The sequence below is a fragment of the Suncus etruscus genome, chromosome 5 (assembly GCF_024139225.1).
Source record: "Suncus etruscus isolate mSunEtr1 chromosome 5, mSunEtr1.pri.cur, whole genome shotgun sequence".
NCBI lineage: Eukaryota > Metazoa > Chordata > Mammalia > Eulipotyphla > Soricidae > Suncus > Suncus etruscus.
In genome coordinates this window covers 11175548-11201206 of record NC_064852.1, presented here as the reverse complement: position 1 = coordinate 11201206, position 25659 = coordinate 11175548, and the positions used below count along the sequence as shown (strand labels likewise).

The following is a 25659-nucleotide window of genomic DNA, read 5'->3' as shown; positions in this document are numbered from 1 at the left end:
AGAAACAAAATTTAAATTAATTGAATAAGATATAAAAGATTTCTTTTAAAATGACAGTAGTTTGGGATGAAGAAGTAATATATCTAGAAAGGGACTTGGCTTGAAGGCAGCCAACCAATTCCAGGCCTCACTATCATGATCCCAAAGCTTAGAGGCAATGGTAAGCCTTGAGCATCTCCAGGTGTGGCCCAAATTCTGGCCCCCCCCCCCATAAAACTAAATTAATCCCAGTCTCTCACCAGGTATTCACCCCGGCATTTCTCAGGAGGCCCGGAGGTTGGTTACTCATAGAGAGGCGCAGACCTGTAGGGCTGGTGGTTCAGTTCTAGGCTCAGTGTGGTACTACGCAGGCCCTGTGATGCCCTGTTTCTTCCAAGGCCACCCATCAAGACCATTTCTTTGTTTTCCTGGCTCTGGAGTTGATTCCTTACATTAATTTCAGAGTGTACCCTGGGAGGGTAAGACAAATCTAACTCAAAAGGAAATCATGCCTTCTTTATAAAAATAAATTGCCATCCATCATCACTAACTACAAACAATAGTTGAGCTTTGTTCAAGTCTGACTCTGAATGTGGAGTCTGTTTCTTTGAAATATTTGAGTGAGCAGAGTGAATCATATCAATGTAGGCCTTCTGAATAATTTCAACTTGATTTACAAATTACAGCAAAGCAAAGAGAAGCTCATCACCTACAGGCAAGAAAAAACAAGCTTCTCTAAAAGTTACTCGGGCAAGTTTTAAGTAATTATTTACTCCTCTATTAGGTTCGCCTTTGACTGTAATCTATAGGATTGAAAAAGGAAATATCGTAATTAAAGGCATTTGTATGACAAAACAAAATGTTTAAAACCATGTAGAGCCTGGGGCTAGAGTACAGTGTGTAGTGTGCTTGCTTTGCAAGCCATTGACCTCGGTTCAATCCTGGCATTCCATAAAGTTCCACTAGCTGCCAGAAGTAAATTTTGAGCTTGGCGGGGTGTGGTCCCCAAACAAAAAAGTACTTTTTCAGTAAGTCAATCCACGTAGGGCCCCTAGAATGTGTGGGGTCCTGAGTCTAATTTGCTCTGGCTGTGTTCCATTCACCCCTGGGGAAGTTCTACTTCCCCATGCAACCCTGGTGGGCCCTGAACACGGTTAGGTGGGCCTATATCTGTTCTAGGGCCAGAGAGAGATAATAACATGGTTTGTAGCACATGTTTTGCATGCAAGAGGCCCAAGATCCCAGAGTACCTCCAGGAGTGACTTCCAAGTAAGCCAGGAGTAGCCTCTGAGCACTTCCAGATGTGAACCAAAACTCCCCCAAAGAGAAACGCACTACTATGTAACAGACATCACAAAACTAGCAATATGCTTAGCATAGATGTTTTCAGAATTGTTTCTCCTGTTTTCATTAAATAATCAAACTTTATTAAGACTTCGTTTTTATCGAGGGGGGGGAAAGAGAGAGAGGGAGAGGGAGGAACAAAGGGAGGGAAGGAGGAGGGAGGGAGAGAGAGAGATTTTAAAATATTCTGCGACTTTAATTCGTCTCTTTTTGTGAGGGAGAAGGGCACACCTGGTGGCATTCTGGGGTTACTTTACCCCTGGCTTTGCACTCAGAAATTACTCCTGGTAGGCCCCAGGAGACAATATGGGATGTTGGGCAAACACCCTGCCCACTATGCTATTGCTCTAGCCCCTCCTTTGTCTTTTTTTAGGGGTGGAAGGGGTGCTCCCAAACAGAGGTTATGAGGTCCAAGAATGAGATACTGTTTGATTCCTGCAGTGCTGGTGATATCAGGGACTCCTCGGCTATGTTGGTGCGTGTCACCCACAGTGGTGGTCAGGAGCCTCTTGGGCTACATTTGATGACATTTAGGGGTCTATGTGATGCTTGGAATGGAATCCGATACAGGTGCCTGAGGCATACAGCCTAATTGTCCTTTATGATTTGCTTTGAATGATACTGCAGCTTCTGTTTCTCTTACTTAAAATGAGGCGACTTAGCTTTTCTAATCCTTCACAATTGGAATAGGCAGAAAAAGGAGAGTGGTGGAGAATGCCAGGTGAGCTTCCAGTTCTAATTCTGAAATTTTTTCCTCTTTTGGCTTTAGGGTCACAGCCAGCAGAGCTTCAGGTAGTGCTCCTGGCAATGGTAGGAAGGGGGGTGAGGGGAGACAGTATGGGGTGCTTCGGATCTAACCAGTTGCATGTGAGGCAGGTGCCTTAACTCAAGTACTATCTCTCTGATCTCTAATGAATTATTTTATTTTTTTACAAAAGAAACACCTGAGTCTCAGTCACTAGCTTACTTCAAACACTAAGCTCTTGCAAGATATGAAATATGAATCTTTGTAATGTCTAAGCTTACTTTCCCACCTGTACCTTCAGACCTCTAATGAAAGCATGTATAAAAGGTAAGAAAAGGTACTGAAATGCATATAAAATGCATTTTTTACTTAATCTTTTTATAATCCAATAGTATCCCACTGTGTGTCTATACCACATTTTTTGGGAAGGTGAATCCACACCAGCAGTGCTCAGGGGCCACTTCTGCATTTTTAGGAGAAAAAAATGCATCAGGGAGATCAAACTAGGGTTTACCACATAATGGTAGGGTCCTTGCCTGTGGTTAGAAAATAGTTTCTTCTATCTTCTATCCAAGATTCTTCTATCTTCTATCCAAGATTAGTAAAAAAAGATTAAAGTAAAATGCATTTTACTTTTTTTCTTTTTTTTTTTTTGGTTTTTGGGCCACACTCGGCGGTGCTCAGGGGTTACTCCTGGCTGTCTGCTCAGAAATACCTCCTGGCAGGCACGGAGGACCATATGGGGCGCCGGGATTCAAACCAACCACCTTAGATCCTGGATCGGCTGCTTGCAAGGCAAATGCCGCTGTGTTATCTCTCCGGCCCCGCATTTTACTATTTTGATTGAAGGAAAATACTGTTAAAGCCAGAAATATAAACTATATTGCTATATAATGTACCTGTGATATTTCAAAAATACTTTATTTTTTCCAAAAATCTAACATGATATCCCTGAAATCATTTAAATTTACTTGGATGTTATTCCCATAGTGGAAACCTATCTTTGTGAGCAGGGAAAGTTAGCTTAATGTTAATATAACACTACAAATAGACTATATTCCGACCTTGCTCACAAATTTTTGTTTTGTTTTGGAATGATACCCAGAAGAACATGAGCATAGTGATCTATGTAAATAGAACCAGGGTTCCTACATGGAACCCTATAATGCATGTGCTTAGCTTAACCCTAGCATGGTTGTGTGTATGTATTTTTTTTTTAATTTTTTTTTTTTTTGTTTTTGGGCCACACCCGTTTGATGCTCAGGGGTTACTCCTGGCTATGTGCTCAGAAATCGCCCCTGGCTTGGGGGGGACCATATGGGACACCGGGGGATCGAACCGCGGTCCTTCCTTGGCTAGCGCTTGCAAGGCAGACACCTTATCTCCAGCGCCACCTACCCGGCCCCGTGTGTATGTATTTTAAATGATTAACTTTTAGTGTATTTTAAATGTCTTTTCGTTTGTGCCTTTGTGTATTTAAAATGACTGTCTTTTCGTGTAGATGTGTGTGTCTTTGTGTGTGTTTTAAGTATCCTTGTCCAGAGATTCCACTTCTTGGTTCTAACCCCCAGTGCACAAATAAAAAAAATTAACTCAAAAAGATATTGGCATTCAAGGCGGGAGAGATAGCACAGCGGTAGGGCATTTGCCTTGCACGCAGCAAACCCGGGACAGTGGTTCAAATCCCTGCATCCCATATGATCATTTCCCCCACCCCCCAACCTCAGCCTGCCAGAAGCAATTTCTGTACGCAGAGCCAGGAATAACCCGAGGGCCACCAAGTATGACCTAAACCCCACCCCCCAAAAAAAAAGATATTGGCACTCTTTTTTTTACTCAAGATCTAGAAACAAGTACTCAAGAACAGATGAATGACAAAGAAGCTGTAGTATAGGGGACAAAAGAGCAGTGAGTAGGGATCTTGCCTTGTAGTCAGCCTATCCCCAGCACCCCAAAATGGTCCCCTAAGCTTTGCCAGGAGGTCTCTAAACACAGACTCAGGAATAAGCCCAGAACACCACTGGTTGTGGTCCCAAAACAAAACATAAAAGATGTGGTATATGGTTGGAGGAAACTATCTTCTAACCACAGGCAAGGACCCTACCATTATGTGGTAAACCCTAGTTTGATCTCCCTGACTGCATTTTTTCTCCTAGAAAAGCAGAAGTGGCCCCTGAGCACTGCTGGTGTGGATTCACCTTCCCAAAAAATGTGGTATAGATACACAGTGGGATATAAAAAGATTAAGTCCTGGGGCCAGAGAGATAGCATGGAGGTAAGGCATTTACCCTTCATGCAATTTGACAAAGGTCAAATCCTGGCGTCCCATATGGTCCCCTGTGCCTGCCAGGAGAAATTTCTGAGCTCGGAGCCAGGAAAAACCCCTGAGCACTGCCGGGTGTGACCCAAAAACCACAAAAAAAAAAAAAAAAAAGATTTAAGTCCTGAAGATTACTGTTAATTGGCCAGACCTAGAAGTTGTCATGCTGAACAAAAACACTCAAAGGGAGAAGGGCAAACATTAAAATTATATTTATCATATGTGGAATATAAAGAAACAGTAAGGGAATAAACAATGGCTAATGAAAACAAACGCAAGACTCTACCAACTGAACTGAGTGTGTTAAGTTAAAGGGGAGGCTCTGGGAGGGGATCTTGCAGCAGAAATAGAGAGATGATATGGTGGTGGATGTGGTATATCAAGCTTGTTTTCCTGAAACATTAATACCTTTCTTTTATTGTCGGAACATTAATACTTTTAATAATTTTGTAGCTCAATGGAGACTAAAATTTTTAAAAAATCTTTGCATTAGCCTTTTCTGAAATAATTTCTTAAAACATAACAATCAAAAAAAGCACTATCCAAAGGCTTTTCCATGAGAAAAATCAGCTATATATTTCCCTCTTGCTCACAACAAAGAAAACCTATTCCAAGTAGATGATCAACTTGTCTACACTCAAGCCTGAAATGTTTGTGCTTTTATTTCTCCTCAAACAATGTGAAAGCAATTGCAAACAAGCAAATAAGTGAGCAGAGCCTAAGCTCCTAAACTGTGGGTCACAACCCAGGAAACCTGGATGTGGGGTTTACAATATATATTTTTTTAATTCTAAGGAGATACGAGGACAGTGGTTAGGGTGAGTGCTATGCACATACCCAAACTGATGTCCAGCACCACATGGTTCCTGAGCATTACTGGGGATGGTGTTTGGAGTCCCTTGTATCGCTGGGATGCTAGTGAACTCTTGAGCCCTTGTACTAAACCCAGAAGCTATCTGGCCAAAATTACCAGTGGGCACCTCCCACTACCCTGCCTTCTGAGCACCACTAGAGAAGTCCTCCCCCCATTCCCACCAAAGACATTTCAACACAATTTTGTTATCAATAAATGTTAGATTTGTATATCTATTTTATATACCCATACATCCAGAGTTAAATAAATACTTCTGGACAAAAAACAGGCACAAATAGAAGTTTAGGAAGTCTGGCACTAATGATGAAAGCCTGGGATAAATGCAGTCACTAAGGTTTCTCTTGTCTAGAGTCTGACTTTTCAAGGGAATATATAGAGGTATACCTGGAATATTTGGCAGAAGATACAGGTTCTGTACTTTCTGAAATAAGGCACCCTTGGTCCATAGGAATATAAGGATGGTGGGACATCTGATAGGTGCTGAATAGCAAGTGGAAAATTAATACTTAAAAAAAAAAAAAAAAGAAAATTAATACTTACTGAGCACTAGCTTCATACCACTGGAATACGTACTGTGTAACTGTTTTTGAAAATGCATCAATCTAGTTGCCTTCTGAGTGAGATTAATAGTTTCTGTTTAAGATTTCCAAGGAGGGTCAGAGAGTTATGTTGGGGTAAGGTGCTTGCTTTGCAGGCAGCCAACCTGAGTTCATCCCTGACATCTCATATTGTCCAAGAGTGATTCCTCCTGAGTGCAGAGCCAGGAGTGACCTGAGCTACTACCAGGTGTGGCCCAAAACAAACATTAAAAATTCAAAAAATAAAATTGTCACAGAAACTGTAACAACTTCATTACTACATTAAGAAATATCAGATCACAGGGGGCAGAGAAATAGTTCAACAGGCTAAGTCCATGCTCTGCATTCGGGAGGCTCAGATCTGAATGATGGTCCAAGCATCACTCAGAGTGACCCCTTAGCAGAGAGCTGTGAGTAATCAATCTGTGACTCAAAAAAAGTAAAAAAATAAATTCGAGATTTGACTATGGGGAGCGGGGAATGTATTGTCACCCCCCCAAAAAAAGAAAAAAACTGATCTTAAGGAGTAGTAAAAAGCACAAATGTAGATGTAAACCTTATGGAAATGGAAATGTACACCCAACCTTCACATTAAGAGATGTAAACCCACCAGAACAGGATGGAACTGGGTTTGATTCCCAGCAATGGTCCCCAAGCCTGCCAGGAGCGATTTCTAAGCAGTAGCCCCTGAGCGCTGCTGGGTATGACCAAAACACAAACTGTATGGTATTGTTGGACAAGAGATATCTGCCCTGTTTTAGAGCCAAAGTTATATCCTTAATAAACAATCTTCAAAATTCTCACTGGTGACTACTTTTGAGTGTTATTTATGGTTGGTTTGGAAAAAGAGAAACTTCCAGGCTAAATTCTATAAGTGTTCGATTTATTAGTATTTATTGCATACTAAGTAGCACAAACTAATAAAACACAATGCCAAAGCCAAAAAGCACATACTAGCTGGCATTAATTCATCAGATTAATATGCACCACATTAAGGCCAATAATTTGAATCCACTGTTAAAGTGATTCATAAAATGAAAAATATACATTATAGAAGTTTCATTTTACTAATGAATTTGAGATAATAACCTATATTAAAAGTACATGTGAATTTTAAATGTTAATAAAACAGCCGTGCCTTTTAATTTTTAATGCCTATTAAGGTACACAGAAGAAAATTCCAAAGAACTCTCCTCTATTTTTACTTCTTATAAGTAAACTCTACTTAAGTCTTCAGTACACATTAAACTAGCACGCTGTACACACTTGAATTAAAGCCAACAGCTTCACAACTTAAATAAATAGTTGAGTGTGGACTTCCTTGCCATCTATGTTTTTTTTTCCCTCCCAACATCAATTTAGTGGGAAAAACAGTTCAAGTCCCCCTTTCAATGTCTTCTTCCTCAATACAGCAGCTGAAAACGTTTGCTGGCATTCGGGATTCACAAAGTTCAGTCGCACGGGTGTTCTAGGGGTTCGAGTGAAATACCAGATTGGGAAACCCTGCCCCGGACCTCCTTCTTCACGCTGATCGAAGGGACAAAAAGCCAAATAGAAAACAAGACAAGACAAAACAAGACAAAACAAAACCAAACAAAACAAAACAAAACCCTCAAAATGACAAAAACAGGAACCCATGCTAGAACATGATTTGCAACTCACGGAGCAAGAGCAAACTAAGTAAGCACTGCAAGAATGATCACTGACAGGGTCTTCTGTAATCAGGGCTCCCCTGATCATAGTTAAGGCCTGCCCATGTAGTTCTCAGAAGAAAAGAAAAAAAAAATCAGAAAAGAAGGGGAGCAGAATCAGGACCCAACAAGTACTACCAGGCCTGGACAGCGAAGTCCGGGGGAGGAGGGAAGTCTAAGAAAGAATATGGCTGCAGGATCTTGCAAGAGAAGAAAATAGCCATCAAGACCCGACCATGAAGATAGACACCGGGTCCAGAGAGAGAGAGAGAGAGAGATACCATGCAAGTTGTACCTGGATGGCAGCAGGATCTTGCAGGAGAAAATAGCCATCAAGACCCGACCATGAGATTAGATAGCGGGTCCAGAGAGACAGAGAGAGAGATACCATGCAAGCTGTACCTGGATGGACACCTGAACTGCTTGGAGGAGGAGGTGGAGGAGGAAAAACGATACGAGATGGCCGACCTGCACGAAAAGGACAGGGAGTTGTTCAAAAGCAAGCCAACAAGCAGCTGGAGGGAGAGAAGCAAGCAGCCCTCCATCACATGCACGGGGGGGGGGGGGGGAGAAGGGGAGCCAGTCCCTCCGTGCAAGATGCAGAGGGCCGGGAGTGGCTCGGTTTCCCCAAACTGGACCAGGCCCCGAAACCTGAAATGCAGGGAGTCAAAACCGGCTCTGCTGGCAGGTGGCACGCTGGAGGGGGTGGGGAGGCGGAGAAGGCAGGGAGGCAGGAGGATGTCGACGGATGCTGCGCCGCACGCCAAGGCAAAGCGAGGCACCCACCCACCCAGACGGGGACAACCTGTCCGGGCAGGGTCTCCCTCCGGGGAGTCCGGGCCCGCGCATGCGCGCTCGCCCCGCCGCCGCTCCCCCGCCCCTCCCCTCCCCCGCCCAATCACAGCTCCCCTCACGCAGAGGAGCGCCGGCCGGTCAGCCCAGCCCCCGGGGCCTCTGGGCGCCCAGCAGGTTAAGCTCCGCCGTGGGAGAGGGGCCTGGTCCTGGACTCGGCGGGAAGCAGGAAGAGGAGAGGAAACGCGGCCCTACCCGACCCCGCGCGCGGGCTGCTTCTTCTCCTCCTCCACCGCCGCTCGCCGTCCCGCCGGAGGCTCCGCCGCCACCGCCGCCGCCGCTGCCTGGGCCTCCCGCTTGGCCCCGCCCCTCGGTCACGTGAGCGCGGCCCTTCCGCCGCCCACGCCCCGCCCCTCGCCGCATCTGATAGGCCGAGCGCTCAGCCGGGCGTTCCTATTGGCTCGCTCGTGGGAAGGGAGCGGGGAGGGAGCATTTCCTTTCCTCGAAGCCCGCCCCTCCCTCACCTGGACCTCTAGCTCGCTTTCGCCGACTGCGCCTGCGCGCCCCCGGCATCCACGGTTGGAGCTCGTTGGTGGTGCTGGAGCTGAGCTCGCCCCCCCCTGGGAGGACAGCAGCTGGATGGCTGTGTGGGATGGACTCCACCGTGGGCCACACATAGGGCTGGTGTGGGTGGTGCCAGTTGAGTCGAGAGGGGGTACTAGGGCTAAGAGGGACACAGCAAGGGATCCACTCTGAAAATAATTTACATGAAAATAATGCAACTCAGTTCAACAGGCCTCTCTCCCTAGCCTGCACTAACAATGTGCAGGAAACTGAGCTAGGCTCATCACAAGTATCTTGCATGGGTTTTTGTTTTTTTTTTTGGTTTTTGTTTTTGGGCCACACCCGGCGATGCTCAGGGGTTACTCCTGGCTGTCTGCTCAGAAATAGCTCCTGGCAGGCACGGGGGACCATATGGGACACCGGGATTCCAACCAACCACCTTTGGTCCTGGATCGGCTACTTGCAAGGCAAACGCTGCTGTGCTATCTCTCTCCGGGCCCTGGTTTTTTAAAAATAACATCTTTATTTAAGCACCATGAGTACAAACATATTTGTAGTTGGGTCTTTCATGGTTTTGATTACCAACAGAATTTTTCTCATCTTAGAGAAAATTAAAATTAAAATTTCAAGAATACAGTCTTGGATGAAAAGCTTCCAGCTCCCCAATCAAGGAAACATTTCTTTTAAGGTATTTGAGAAACTCAAAGGGCAGGCAAAATGAATAGACTGGTTTAGAGTTGCTTCAACATGGGATGGGAAATTTTATTTAAAATTCATTTAAAACATGACAAGGCAATGAAAGTACAATAAAACTTGGAAATCCCTATCCTAAATGAATTTACTAGGTAATTGGAGTTTATTATGTACTTTAATGATTATAAAATTAAGTCTTAAGAAAATTCTAATTCTGTAACCTCTTCCTTACTCTTCCCCTTTTTTAGATCCAAATGATAATGAACTCTTTTTCCTGGTGAAATGAGTCATCCACAATGTTTTCCTGTGGCTACTACATCCAAATAAGGGGGGGGGGGAGTTGCACCCTCTTGCAGTTCTCTTTCTTAGTTGTCCAGTACAATAGATTTGGCTTCTTTCCCGCAAGGAAAATGGCTTGGATGCTTCTCTCCTTATACAACAATATAATACACATCCATTTAAAAGCATTTGGATAGAAAGTATAATCCCCTAAAATTCTGAAACCCTAAAAAGAAAGGTTGATATTTGAGTAACTATATTTTATATATTAATTGATATGCAAGACATCCATCCATATGCATGTATGTAAATTTGAACAAAGTTATTCCAATGACATACTATTACAGAATTAATGCAGTATGCCATGGAAATGATAGAAATGATAAAAATAAAAACAAATTGCCACCACAATGTTAAAATTTCATGACATATACTCATTCATCTTTTTCTCCAAAACAGTTTAGTAATTTTTTTTTTTTTTTTTTTTTTGGTTTTTGGGTCACACCTGGCAGTGCTCAGGGGTTATTCCTGGCTCCAGGCTCAGAAATTGCTCCTGGCAGGCACAGGGGACCACATGGGGCGCCGGGATTCGAACCGATGACCTCCTGCATGAAAGGCAAACGCCCTACCTCCATGCTACCTCTCCGGCCCCAAAGTTTAGTAATTTTTATTTAATTAACTATATCTACCTCATTTTAGTATTTTTATAGCTGCCATATTCATACTAGTAATTCTATTTTGATAAACTTTTATTTAATATGTAGTTAAATTTAGTGTTTACAAAAATTAGACAATGACATTAAAAAGTCACTTGAAAAGCACAATTTCCAACTTTCCAGTCTAAATGGTTGCTTCAAGAGGTCTAGACTAGTTTTGAACCTTAACCAGGGTTTCCTAAAGCTGGAATGCTATACCGCCCTCTAGGGGGCGCTGTAAGGATTCAGAAGGATGGCAGTCATATTGCAATACGGGGGGGTAGGGAGGGGGGTTGCAATACAGGAGATGCTTTCTATCCATTCACTTAAAGAAAGCAGATTCCCAGCAGGGAAGCTGTCATCTTTATTTCTAAAAAGAGGGAGGTAAGCTAAATAATTCTGGAAACCTTTATTCCAAGACCTCGCATTTCCTGGAAGCTTAAATTACCTCAAGGATTAGTGCATTAAAGTAATATATTCTGATCTAGTTCCCATCCAAGGTGATGGTAAATGATTCATGTTTCATTGAAAAGATACACTTTCGGGCCTGGAGGGATAGCACGGTGGTGTTTGCCTTGCAAGCAGCCAATCCAGGACCAAAGGTGGTTGGTTCGAATCCTGGTGTCCCATATGGTCCGTCCCCCCCCCCTCCCCCCCCCCCCCCTGCCTGCCAGGAACTATTTCTGAGCAGATAGCCAGGAGTAACCCCCTGAGCAATGCGGGTGTGGCCAAAAAAAACAAAAAAAGAAAAAAAAAAAGAAAAGATACACTTTCGGGGCTGGAGAGATAGCATGGAGGTAAGGCGTTTGCCTTTCATGCAGAAGGTCATTGGTTCGAATTCAGGCATCCCATATGGTCCCCTGAGCCTGCCAGGAGCGATTTCTGAGCATAGAGCCAAGAATAACCCCTGAGCACTGCCGGGTGTGACCCAAAAAACCAAAAAACAAACAAACAAGAAAAAGAAAAGATACACTTTCAACAGCAATAGTACCTTTTGTCTTGTTTTATTTACTTAATTTGTTAGCCACAGTCAGTAGTGCTCAAGGGCTATTCCTGGCTCTGCACTCATTACATACACAAAAATTGCTATTGGTGGGCTCAGGGAACCATGTGGGATGCTGACGATTGAACCTGAGGTCTGTTATTAAGGCAAACATCCTACTGTCACCCCAGCAAGAGTACTGTTGACCAGTGATGACAGCTTTTATCAGGAAATACATTTTAGCTTTATTTTTGGAGGGGCATTCCAAGAAGTGCTTAAGAGACCTGTGGACCCTATTTGAGGATTCTTGGCCAAAGGGCCAAAGGATGCTTCTCAAGCCCTGGAGAACTGGTGCTAGGGATCCCCTAGGCCATAGTCAGCAGTGCTCAGGGATCTCTCAGGATATAGCAATGCCCAGTGATGTTTGGGCAATCATGTAGTACTGGAAATCAAAACCTGGGTTAGCTGCATATGAAGTATGTGCAATTTGTTGGGGTCCTAGGAGTTCATTTTAACAACTTAAATAACATAAAATGCCATATGGCAGTACCAATATTGTATGTTCTAGTAATAGCCAATCATAGAAAGATAACCTTGGTTCTTGTGGTGAAAAGGAACTCTCATCCACTGCTGGTGGGGACGTTACCTGTTTCCCCCACTGTGGAAAAAAGTATGGAGAATCCTTAGTAAACTCAGATTTGAGCTGACATATGATCCAACAATTCCATTCTTAGGGATCTACCCCCATTCATAAAACATTCATCCAAAAGAACATATGCACACCATTCATTATTCATTGCTGCACTTAGCACAAAGCTAGTATATGGAATCAACTTAGGTGTCCAGTGACAGATGAATTGGTTATGAGAATGTGGTACATATACACAATGGGATACTATGCAGCTGCAAGGAATGAAAACATCATGCAATTTGCTGCAACCTGTATGGAACTGGAATATTGAGCGAAGTAAGCTAGAAGAAAGAGAAAGAATAAACAGGATGATCTCACTTATCTGTAGATATAAAATAATTGGATGAAGACACATAATGATTAAAAGGGACTACCTGGATCACCGTTGAACCCAGAGCATAGGAAGGAGGTCGGAGAAGAAAAGAAACCAAGGCAGAAAGGAACAAGATGAGAAATGCAAGTAATGGGAGAACAGGTTTTGGAGGTTAGATGTAAAGAGTGCTACAGCTATAGTGGTATAGTGGTACATCCAAAATACAGACTTAACAACACTGAAACCAAAAGATTTAAACTGCAACCACCAAACTTTGTAATGTGTCTGCCAAGGTGGAAGGCAGGGAAGTAGGGAAGGAGAAGGTTGAGGGTAAGGGATGATGGCGTATGAGAGGGAGCACTGCTGGTAGGAATGATGTTGAAATATTATATTCCTAAAACTCAATTATCACTAACTTTGTAAGACATGGTTCTTTAATGAAATAAAAAAACTAAAAAGAGAATGTTGGTTTATAATATGTTCAACTTTTTATTGTACTTAAGTGTTATACTTTTAGAACATATGGTGAGGGTACATAAAGAAGAATATGGGCTGGTATGAGATAAAATAATACTGTAAGTTTGAGACAGAATAGGAAGATCCTAGAGTGCTAAAATAAGGAAAATGTGAGATTGTACTGCAAACAGCTGACCTGGGTCAATCCCTACCACTGCATGTGGTTGGTTCCTGGATCCATTTCAGGAATGATCCCTGAGAGCAGAGCCAGTAACAAGCACTAAGCACAGTGACTCTCATCCCCGTCCCAAATAAAAAATAATGCTCCCCCAAATAAATATAATAAAGAAAATGTATCAGGTTGTCCTTAGAGAATTTAAAGTACACTATCAAATTTGAGATGTTTGAAGATCCAGTAGTACAGAAGGCATGTATCATAAAACAGAACCCTTTGGGATCTGAGTAAATTCAAAGTTTGAATTAGCGCAGAAGGGTTCAAGAAATAAACAAGACCAGAGAAATATTACAAAGGGTAGAGCACTTACCTTGCATATGACCAACCCATTTTGATTTCTGGTATCAGACGGCCCCCAAACACTAATGGTATAACCCCTGAACACAAAGCTAAAGTAAACCCTGAGCATTTCTGGGTGTGGTCCAACAGCATTTCCTATAGATCTAGAAGAGATAAAAGAAACTAAAAATAAATATATTTCTGATAGATTTGACAGTTCATATACTAAAATATAACGAGAGATTATCATACCACTGTGCAAAATTAAGGAAGTTTGTGAAATGTTCACAAATGTATAAGTGTGTACATATTTGAAAAAAATAAATGTATCTTTAAGTTCATTGATCTAACTCTACCTGAAATCCAAATTTTAATACCTGTAGTGAATTTGTTACAGAACTTTACAACTTTAAGATATGATTTGATGGGCCCGGAGAGATAGCACAGCGGTGTTTGCCTTGCAAGCAGCCAATCCAGGACCAAAGGTGGCTGGTTCGAATCCCGGTGTCCCATATGGTCCCCTGTGCCTGCCAGGAGGTATATCTGAGCAGACAGCCAGGAGTAACCCCTGAGCAACACCGGCTGTGGCCCAAAAACCAAAAAAAAAAAAAAGATATGATTTGATTTTTTTCTGTAAATTCTCCTTAATATTTCTTTCGCATCTCACTTCCCTGAAAATTCATTTTTTTTAAGGGTTTTTGGGCCATACCTGACAATCTTCAGGCTCTGTGTTTAGAAATTAATTACTCTTGCAGTTTCGGGGGACTATACTGATGCTGGGGATGAAATGCAGGTCGGCTACATGCAAGGCAATGTCTAACTTGTACTATCTCTTCAGCCCCGTTTAGTCATCTTTGTTACTTTCCAAGTGGGTATAGCATTCTGTTATTTATTTATTTATTTATTTTTTAAATCCAGGGCTTACTCCATATGTGATAAGAGTCACATCAGGGGCCTGAGAGATAGCATGAGGTAAGGCATTTGCCTTATATGCAGAAGGTCGGTGGTTCGAATCTTGACATCCCATATGGTCCCCAGAGCCTGCCAGGAGCGATTTCTGAGCATGGAGCCAGGAGTAACTCCTGAGCGCTGCCGGGTGTGACTCCAAAAAAAAAAAAAAAAGAATCACATCAAACCAAGAATCAAATCAGGGTCAGACACACACAAGCCAAAGTCCTTAATCCCTTTACTTTTTAGATACTTTTGTTTGTTTGATTTTTGGGCCACAGTAGTTCTCAGGAATTACTCCTTGTTTTGTGCTCACGAATCACTTCTGGCAGGTTTGGGAATGCTGGGGATTGAACCTGGGCCAGGGGCCAGCCCTGTGTAAAGTAAGCGCCCTACCCACTCAAATATCATTTCAGACCCACTTTCAGGACACTTACTAAAAGAGAATATTCAATCATTTACTGACTATGCATCATAATGGACACCACATTACACAAGCTTGAATACTATCCATAATTTTATCTGATGCCATCATTCAACTTAGATAACTCTGCACTGGATGTGCCAACCATCATTAATAATTGAACAAACACCATTGGCTCTGCTGAGGTAATTCTTTTAATGGTGAACTCCAGTCTTTGACACTTCTGGGAAGTTAAATATGCTTTAAATAAAAAAAAAAAAAAAAACAGCTAATTTTTTAAAGGCATTTTCAATGATTGAAAAAGTCTGAAAAGGAACAATGATTTGGGGTGGAAGGGCCTGGGGTTAGCCCTTTTCGAGGTGCTAAGTGAATACTCCCAGCTCAGTGTTTGTAAGCTGCTCCCCACGTGTTCTGAAGACCCTGTCACCCAGTGATCACATTGGGGCCTCCTACACGAAAAGTAAGTGCTTCAGCAACCTCCCCTGGCCTGGATTTTCCCTTTTCAGACCAAAAGGGTAACAATAAAAATAGTGATCAGCCTTGGGTTCCAGCTAGTCTCTGCAGTGAGCCATTATGGAAGCCACTTTCCTTCACTCACCAAAGGTCACATAAGGGTCACTACCAAATTCCTTTCCCTGGAAGTACTTTAGAGAAAGGTGTAGCTATCATATCATTCCCACAAATCAAGTTATTTTAAGTTTTATGCCATTTACCAAGATCTGCTAGGTTGTTTTAGGGAAATGAGGACTTTGAAAATATCCAAAGATGCTCATGGTAATTGCTTCTCTGCTTAGGCCACTTCAGCTAACAAAGGATTTCTAAAAACTTTTTTTTTTTTTTTTTTTTTTTTTTAGTTTTTGGGTCACACCCGGCAGTGCTCAGGGGTTACTCCTGGCTGTCTGCTCAGAAATAGCTCCTGGCAGGCACGGGGGACCATATGGGACACCGGGATTCGAACCAACCACCTTTAGTCCTGGATCGGCTGCTTGCAAGGCAAACAACGCTGTGCTATCTCTCCGGGCCCTCTAAAAACGTTTTTATTTTTGGATTTTTATATTTTGGGAAAGAATGGGGTCACACCCAGCAATCCCCGACTATATTCAGGGATCACTTCTGGCAGTGCTCAAGAGACCAAATGAAGTGCTGGCAAGGCAAGTGACCCACTCATTGTATTATCACTTTTGGTCCCAGGAATGCTCTTCTTTGGGGGACAGTGTGCACATCTATAAATGATTCTACGATAAAAGCACAGTTCAGCACCCATTTTCAATAATGAGTATAATTATTATAAAGTATAGAAATAGACTTGAGTATTACAACAGGGAGATACCGCAAAAAGTTGGATAACAGGCTTTCCATGTAGAGACCTGGGTTCAATACCATGTACAGCATAGTCCCCCAAGCACCACTGAAATGATCCCTGAACAATAACTTGGGCTAGTCCCAAAGCACTGTCAGGTTTAGGCCCGACACTCTACAGAAAATTACAAAAAAGCAACTAAACCTTCTATATGGACTCTTACATCCTCTATAGAAGAATACATATCACATTCAAATGTACTATTTCAGAACAAACCCAATAATATATTTCAAAACAAGTGATAACAGATTTTAAAAGATGTTTCTTCTCCAATTCCAATGGAATGAAGTTAGCAATCAATAATAAACACTGGAAAATTCACAAGTATGAATAAATTAAGCAATTACTATTAAATAACTAATGGATCAATAAAGAAATCAAAAGTGAAACTAGAAAACACTTAAAAATGGGTAAGTGGGAACTAGAGTGATAGCGGAGTGGATAGGGTGTTTGAAATGGATGTGGCTGACTTGGGTTTGATCCTTGGCATCAAAAAGGGTGCTTGAATCCCACAAAAAGTGAGCCCTGAGCCCAGAGCCAGGAGTAATGCCTGTGTACTGCCAACTGTGACAACCCCCACAAAATAAAGAGACATAACCATGATCTAATGCATGCTTCTTGTGTTTGACACCTTGGGTTTGATCTCAGCTCCAAAGTTTTAAATGGTAAGAAAAAGAAAGATGGTAAATGGGTTAAGGTGCTTGCCTTAAGCATTGTGGTTATAGCCACAATGGTTTGACTTCCAACCCACAAGGTATGGCTCCTGACTAGGAGTGGTCCCTGAGCTTAGAGCCACGTGTGGACCCGAGCACGTCTAGGTATGATTATGAGAAGGGAGTCCTCAAACTATAGGCCGTGGGTCAAATGAGGTCTGCTAAGGACATTTATTCAGCCTGCTGAGTGTTTTTGCCGACTCTGCCTGTCCTACTTAGCAACCAACTAGTCCTGGACCCACAGTGCGCATGTGGGGAATGTGTGCCATACTCTTGGATTCCACGGGCATGGGCCCCGGGCCACTATTGTTCATAGTTTTTATTTTGCAACTATAGTCTGGCCCTCGAATGGTCTGAGGGACAATGAACTGGCCCCTGTTTAAAATGCTTGAGGACTCTTGGTCAAGAGGGGGAAAAAATAACCTCAGAACAATAATGAAAGCCTACATAATGATATTAATATACAAACTAAAATGTTAAATAATTACATAAAAAAGATCTGTAAACAATATTCTAATTTTATACCATAAAAGAAAAACATAAAAAGAGGCTCGAGTGATAGTACTTCTTACTTTGCACATGGCCATTCTGGGTTCGATCCCTGGCACTATAGCCCCCAAATACTGCTAGAAAAGATTCCTGAATGCAGAGCAAGAAATAGCCCCTGAGCATCACTGGGTGCAGCCAAAACTGGGGCTGGGCGCACAGAGAAAACATAAAACGTGCAGCTAATCACAAAGCAAGTAGAAGGAAAGATGAAGAAGAAATTCATCTAAATACTTTCTTGGTTTGTTTTGGCATATACCCAGTGGTGCTCAGGAGCATTACAGGAGCAGTGCTGAAGATTGAATCCACTAATCTATTTCTGCGGGCCCAAATAATTTCTGTAAGATCAACATAATTGCTATAACAAAGTAGACAAGGACTTCAAACAAACAAAAATACAAACTACTATTTCTGGTAAACATAGATATGAAAAGCCTCAAAAATGTTAACAAACTGAATTCAACAATACATTAAAAAGGATTATACTATTCCTTACAGAGAGTAGGGCATTTGCTTTGCATGCAGCAGATCAGGGTTTAACCCATGGTATCCCATAGGTTCCCCTGATCCCCGCCAGAAGTGATCCATAAGCACAAAGCCACCAATTAGCCTACAGCACAGCTGGGCGTGATCCAAAAACAAAAAACAAAACAAAAGACTAAACATCATGACCAATGGGATTCATTCCAGGGATGGATAAATGATTCATTAATAAAATAATTCAATAAATGCAAATCAATTAGTATAATATGATTACTATAAATAAAAGAAACAAATAATAAATCAGACATATCAATAAGCAGAGAGAAGCATTTGAAAAAATTTAACATCCATTGATAAGGACTCTAAACATAATGGCGGTAAAAGGAATATGTCTTACCATACAAAAGGTTATTGTGATAAAATAGCATTATCATACTCAATGGTGTGAATTTCCAATTCCACTGTTGGAAACTCAATTTCTACTATAGCCATAAAAAGGACAATGAAGGGGCCGGAGAGACAGCATGGAGGTAAGACGTTTGCCTTTCATGCAGGAGGTCATCAGTTCGAATCCCAATGCCCCATATGGTCCCCTGTGCCTGCCAGGAGCAATTTCTGAGCCTGGAGCCAGGAATAACCCCTGAGCACTGCCGGGTGTGACCCAAAAACCACCAAAAAAAAAAAAAGGGCAATGAAGACTCCTTGCTCTGAACTTGAAACTATACCAAGTTATAATAAAAAAAATTGTAGCTGGAGGCCGGAGAGATAGCATGGAGGTAAGGCATTTGCCTTTCATGCAGAAGGTCATCAGTTCGAATACCAGTGTCCCATATGGTCCCCCCGTGCCTGCCAGGAGCAATTTCTGAGCATGAAGCCAGGAGTAACCCCTGAGCACTGCCAGGTGTGACCCAAAAACCACACAAAAAAAAATTTTGTAGCAAAGGATAAAATAGACACAGTGATCAAAGAAATAGAAATGATTACTCCATGTCAAAGAAGCAAACAGTATAAAATGGAGAAAGCAAAGTCTCCAATCAGTGGTGCATGGATGGAATTGGAGGGCATCATGCTAAATGAGTTGAGTCAGACTAAAAGACAATTACAGGATGACCTTGCTTATATGCACAGAAAAGAAAAAGGGGAAAAAGGGAAAGGATTAAATAGTCCCTGATGTAGACAGAATTAATAGAACAGGGGACTGAGAAGGCAAAGAAACAGAGAGAGGTCATGGAAGGTATAGTATTGATGAAGGAATCTCTACACACAGGTGGAGGGAGGAATGCATGAGGCAGCACAGCAAGTATAAAACAATTATTTCAATGCTATTACATGCTATGATACTTCAATAAAAATAAATGGTGCTGTAAAAACTAGTCACATGCAAAAGAATAGATGCCTATCTCACACCATAAACAAAAGTTAACTTCACATAAAGAAAAGATTAGATGTTAAAGTTGAAACCATAAAATAAACTTAAGAAAACTGGCAAAACATGACATGAAATTGGCTTCAAGAATGTCTTTGGGGGAGGGTTAAAGACATAGCATATGAGCCGGGCGGTGGCGCTAAAGGTAAGGTGCGCCTGCCTTGCCTGCGCTAGCCTTGGACGGACCGCGGTTCGATCCCCTGGTGTCCCATATGGTCCCCCAAGCCAGGAGCAACTTCTGAGCGCATAGCCAGAAGTAACCCCTGAGCGTTACCGGGTGTGGCCCAAAAACCAAAAAAAAAAAAAAAAAAAAAAAAAAGACATAGCATAGAGGTGAGGCTGCATGCAGCCAATCCAGGACCGACTATGGTTCGAATCCTGGCATCCTATATGGTCCCCCAAGCCTGTCAGAAGCAATTTCTGAGCGTAGAACCAGGAATAATCCCTGAGTACTGCTGGGTGTGGATCACCCCCCCCCAAAAAAAAGCCAAAAAAAAGGGGAAAAAAGGTTTTTGGGGATTCAATTCCAAAGGCAAAGGAAATAAAATCAAAAGTAAAAAAGTTGGGGGCCAGAAAGCTAGCATGGAGGAAGGGCATTTGCCTTGCATGTAGAAGGACAGCAGTTCAAATCCCAGCATCCCATATGGTCCCCTGAGATAGCGATTTCTGAGCGTAGAACCAGGAGTAAGCCCTGAGCGCTGCTGGGTGTGACTCCCCCCCAAAAATCAAAGGGACCAGAGAGATAGCATGGAGGTAAGGTGTTTGCCTTGCATGCAGAAGGACAGCAGTTCAAATCCCAGCATCCCATATGGTCCCCTGAGATAGCGATTTCTGAGCATAGAGCCAGGAGTAACCCCTGAGCGCTGCTGGGTGTGACTCCCCCCAAAAAATCAAAGGGACCGGAGAGATAGCATGGAGGTAAGGTGTTTGCCTTGCATGCAGAAGGACATTGGTTCGAATCCCATCATCCCATATGATCCTCTGAGCCTGCAAGGAGTGATTTCTGAGCATAGAAACAGGAATAACCCCTGATCACTGATGGGTGTGACACAAACAAAAACAAAAACAAAAACAAACAAACAAAAATAAAAGTAAAAAAGTGGGAATACAACAAACTAAGCATATTTTGCATTCACAGTTTGTTGTTGTTTTTTGTTTGTTTTTGGGCCACACCCAGTGACACTCAGGTGTTACTCCTGGCTATGTGCTCAGAAATCGTTCCTGGCTTGGGGGACCATATGGGACGCCAGGCGATCGAACCCACTTTCGTCCTGGGTCAGCTGCAAACGCCTTATTGCTGCGCTATTGCTCCAGCCCCTACAGTCACAGTTTAAATGAATTAAAAATAAATTAAAAATAAACAAAAAGACATACTACTCAATAGGAAGAAAATTCACACACCATATATCCTTCGATAATGGTCAGATATCTTTTATATATATTAATATATATCATAAAACTCAACAACAAAAAGCCAAACAACCCCCACCAAAATATGAGAAAGGGAGTTGGAGAGAACGTGTAGCAAGACAGGTGCTTGCCTTGTGATTAGGCTTGATCATTAACAACCCATTGGTCCCCTGAGCCCTACAAAGAATGATCCTTAAGTGCAGAGCCAGGAGTGAACCCTAAGCATACCTAAGCGTGCAACCTCCCCCCCCCCAAAAAAAAAAGGGAAGAGGAGGCCCAAGAGATAGTACAATTTATGAAACACTATGTAGCATGCAGCCAACCCAGGTTCAATCTGGGTACTGCATATTCTCCACCAATTCTACCTAGAGTGATTTTTGAGTGCATACTCAAGAGTAAATAGTAAATAGGTCTTGGACACAACAAGTATAGTCCCAAACCAAAATAAAAAATCGTTGAGGAGGGCCCAGAGAGATAGCAAGAGAGATTGCAAGCAGCCGATCCAGGACCAAAGGTGGTTGGTTGGAATCCCCGTGTCCCATTTGGTTCCCCTTGCCTGCCAGGAGCTATTTCTGAGCAGACAGCCAGGAGTAACCCCTGAGCAATGCCGGGTGTGGCCCAAAAACAAACAAACAAACAAAAAAAAATCGTTGAGGAGGGACCGGAGAGATAGGATAGTGGTAGGGCATTTGCCTTGCAAGTGGCTGACCCAGGACCAATGGTGGTTCGAATCTAGGCATACCATATGGTCCCCCATGCCCACCAAGAGCGATTTCTGAGCATAGAGCCAGGAGTAACTCCTAAGACACGCTGGGTGTGGCCCAACCCCCCTCAATCATTGAGCTGATGAGATAGTATATGGGAATTAATGCAGTTCCTCAGCATACTCCTAGCTCTAATTCAATCCCAGTTACCACACATTGTTCCCCCAGCCAAGAGAGTATAGTTAACTCTGAACAGAGACAGGAAGCTGAGTATGACCCCACCCAAAAACAATGTGGACAAGAGCTGAAGAGACATATTCTGATGAAAATAGACTATCTCATGCCAATGAAGATGGCATGTATCCAAAAAAAGGCCAGAAACAAGAGAAAAAGGAACCCTTGCACATAGTTGGTGGGAATATAAATTGGCTCATCCTCTATAAAAAAAAAAAAAAGTTAATTGTACTATGGTTCAGTAAACCTAGGAATTTACCCGAAGAACAAAAAAAAAACACTCATCTGGGGGCCGGAGGGATAGCATGGAGGTAAGGCGTTTGCCTTTCATGCAGAAGGTCATTGGTTTGAATCCTGGCGTCCCATATGGTCCCCTGAGCATGCCAGGAGCGATTTCAGAGCATGGAGCCAGGAATAACCCCTGAGCACTGCCGGGTGTGACCCAAAAACCAAAAACCAAAAAAAAAAAAAGAAAAGAAAAGAAACAGGAAACCATTTGTTCACTGAAGTGCTAATAGTCAACTCTGGTAGCAGGATTCTGAGACAGTTCAATTGAGGAAGCATATGCTCTGCATCAAGGAGGCCCAAGAATGTTCCTGATACTCTCAGGTATGGCCCAGAAAGAAGTGGAATGATATGGGAACAACCAGAGTGCACAGTAACAAATTAGAAGAGAAAGATAAGTGAAAAATGTGTATATGTAAAATAATATATAATATATACTATACAGGATGAAATATTATTGTTCTGTAAGGTAAAACTTTGCATTTTGAGACAACATGAATGAAATCTACAAGGTGGGAGAACATACTAAGGGCAAGGAAAAATATAAATACATCTATTTATTGTGTTTAGTGTATTTCTACACACCAAGAACAAACATATTGGAAAGGACATCAACACATATTCACATATAAAATAGTATCAATACAGAAATTGTTTGCAACACTAAAAAACATAGCCAAAAGAAATACCGGAACATTGGAAAAAGACATAAAAGAACCAAATACAAGGAAAGCCATTCCATATTCATGGATAGGAAGAAAACTTGTTGGGTGCATTGGTAAAAAAAAAAAAAAAAGGTCAGAACTAAATACCCAAGCCAAAGTCAATGACAATAGAATCAAGAGACCCAAACTATAACAATCAAAACTTAAAATGGGGGCCCGGAGAGATAGCACAGCGGTGTTTGCCTTGCAAGCAGCCGATCCAGGACCAAAGGTGGTTGGTTCGAATCCCGGTGTCCCATATGGTCCCCGTGCCTGCCAGGAGCTATTTCTGAGCAGACAGCCAGGAGTAACCCCTGAGCATCGCCGGGTGTGGCCCAAAAACCAAAAAAAAAAAAAAAAAAAAAAAAACAAACCTTAAAATGGGCCTGTTACACTGGCAGGCCAGAGGTCTAAGGATGGAGGTATGCATGCCGGGAACTTTGGTGGAGGGAGGTCAACACTGGTGGTGGGAACGGCCCTAATTCACTGTCACTGTATATCTGAAATCCAATTATGAAGGACATGTAATTCACAATGGTCTCAATAAAAAATTTTTTTGTTTTTTTGGGTCATCCGGCAGTGCTCAGGCTCCATGAGTACTCCTGGCTCCATGCTCAGAAATCGCTCCTGGCAGGCTCAGGGGACCACATGGGATGCCGAGATTCAAACCACCATCCTTCTACATGCAAGGCAAATGCCCCACCTCCCTGCTGTCTCTCTGGCCCCAATAAAATATTTTTTTTAATTTTTCATGCAGAAGGTCATCGGTTCGAATCCCGGCATCCCATATGATCCCCCGTGCCTGCCAGGAGCAATTTCTGAGCACGGAGCCAGGGAAAAACCCTGAGCACTGCCGGGTATGACCCCCCAAAAAAAAACACAAAAAAAAAAGGGAGTATAACTTGTAAGATGTCATTATTACCCAAATGATCTACAGACTCAACACAAACTCCATCAAACTTAGTTTGTATCTTAAAAACTTGAACTTTAAATTCATTTGTCATAGCAAAGAGCATCAAATGAGCCACAAAAAAAAAGAACAACAATAACAACAACAATAAAACCATTGAGCCTGCAAAACAGTACAGTGAAAGGCAAGTACCTTACATGTGTCTGATACTTATGATTTTCTCTCACAGCAGGATCCCAAGCATCATCAGGACCAAATTCTGAGCACAAAGCAGGATCTGTAAGCACTGCCTGGTGAGTTCCTTCTCCCCAAACTTGTTTATTTGGAGGCACACTCAGTTGTGCTCAGGGCTTACTCCTGGCTCTGCACTCAGGAATTACTTTGGGTGGTGCTTAGGGGAACCATATGGGATGCTGAGGATCAAACCCACTTTGGACACTTGCAAAGTAAACGCCCCTACCAGCGGGGCTCCCCCTCAACCAAACAAAACGTGTAAAAAGAGGAAAATTGGAGGACTCATAACTTCAAAATTACAAATATTCAGTAATTAAAATGATGGTGTTAGTATGAGACATAAGAGTTCACTGCAACAAGTAGAGAGGTTCCATTAAAATCACACTCAGAAACAAATCTCACTTATATGTCAGTTAATTTTCAACATAGTGCCAAAGGAGTTTGGCCAACAGAGAAGCTGGAAAAAGGCATACGAACTCAAGAATGAACGTGGACATAGCATAGGTGACTATTGTACATATCATGAACGCATTCAAAGTCACCGCCCAACTTTGGATTTGCCAATGATTAAAGTGGCAGCTATTATGTGTGCTACCCCAATGGCATAAGAGCCCTCCAACAAAAAAGGGAGAGAGAGGAAATCCAAACCCCTACCTCCACATTCCCGCAAACGCCCCAGTGCATAATGGGGTTGGCGAGATAATAAGGAAAAAAGGTCGCAGCAAAGGATGTAGCCACTCAGGAACATCACCCAGACATTATTAAGATCTGTGGAGTCAGATGGAGCAAATAGGATGCCTGCCTTGCTTGCAAGGGGCTGGCCCGGGTTCAATCCCAAGCATCTCCTGTGGTCCCCTGATCACACATCAAGAGTGATGCCTGAACGTAATAGAGCCAAGAGTAACCGCTTAGCATTGCCTCGTGGGAGGCCAAGACAAAAATTCAAAAATAAAACGAAGTAGGGGCCGGAGCCCTAGCCCAGCGGCAAGGCGCTTGCCTAGCAAGCTGCCCCAAGCGGGTTGGACGTGTACCGGATCCTTGTGAACCTCTCGGCATAAGGGAGGAGAATGGGTTAAAAGCCCCCAAAACTTAATAAAATAAAATAAAATGAAGTAGATCCAGAGGAGTTTGGATTTGGTTTGCATGCACTTGCCTTGCATGCAGATGCAGCTGACCTGGGACAGACCCAGTTTTGATCCCCAACACCCCATAAAATTCCCCCACCTCACCCCAAAAGCCTGCCAGGAGTGATTTCTAAGCGCAGAAGCCAGGAGTCACCCCTGAGCGCTGCAGGGTGTGGCCCCAACCCCCCCCCCAAATAAAAATTAAATTAAATTAAATTGATCTTGAGCCTAGAGAAACTCTTCTTGGGCAGGTGACCCCAGGGTGACAGGAGAGATCTGGAGTCCAGACGTTGCAGCAGGTGAATGATGGATAGAGGAGAGGGGGGGGGTATGCATGGAAAGGACCACCCCAATGTAGAGGCCCACCCCAAGGTAAGTGGGGCTATTGGGGATACCAACAGTCTTGGGCCCTGGAGGCCCCAGCGCGGTGAGTCCACATCCCTGGGCGGGAGGGACTTACCGGGGGCTGAGTGCGGAGGCGCCCTGGAGGCCCACGCCGATGTCAGACCAGCCGAGGAGGCCGAGCCGTGGGGGGAAGCGGCGGAGCTCGCAGGAACCCCGAGAGAGAGGGAGACCAGCAGGGAGGAAGAGTGACAGGTAGGCCGCGAAACCCGCACGCCTCTCCCGGCTTCCGTACTTGCCTG

At 43.0% G+C, this 25659-nt stretch overlaps 1 protein-coding gene across 2 annotated transcripts in view; it reads right to left on the bottom strand.

Annotated features, from left to right (window-relative positions):
- The window catches only part of RABGAP1 (RAB GTPase activating protein 1), a 175560-nt gene extending 166893 nt beyond the window's left edge, over nt 1-8667 (bottom strand). Inside the window, exon 1 of one of the 2 annotated variants that reach the window (XM_049774125.1) lies at nt 8579-8667. The gene's annotated coding sequence lies outside the window, so the exon portion shown is untranslated. The remainder of the gene's footprint in view (nt 1-8578) is intronic. The other variant, XM_049774126.1, reaches the window with a different exon arrangement.
- Nucleotides 8668-25659: the final 16992 nt, after the last annotated feature.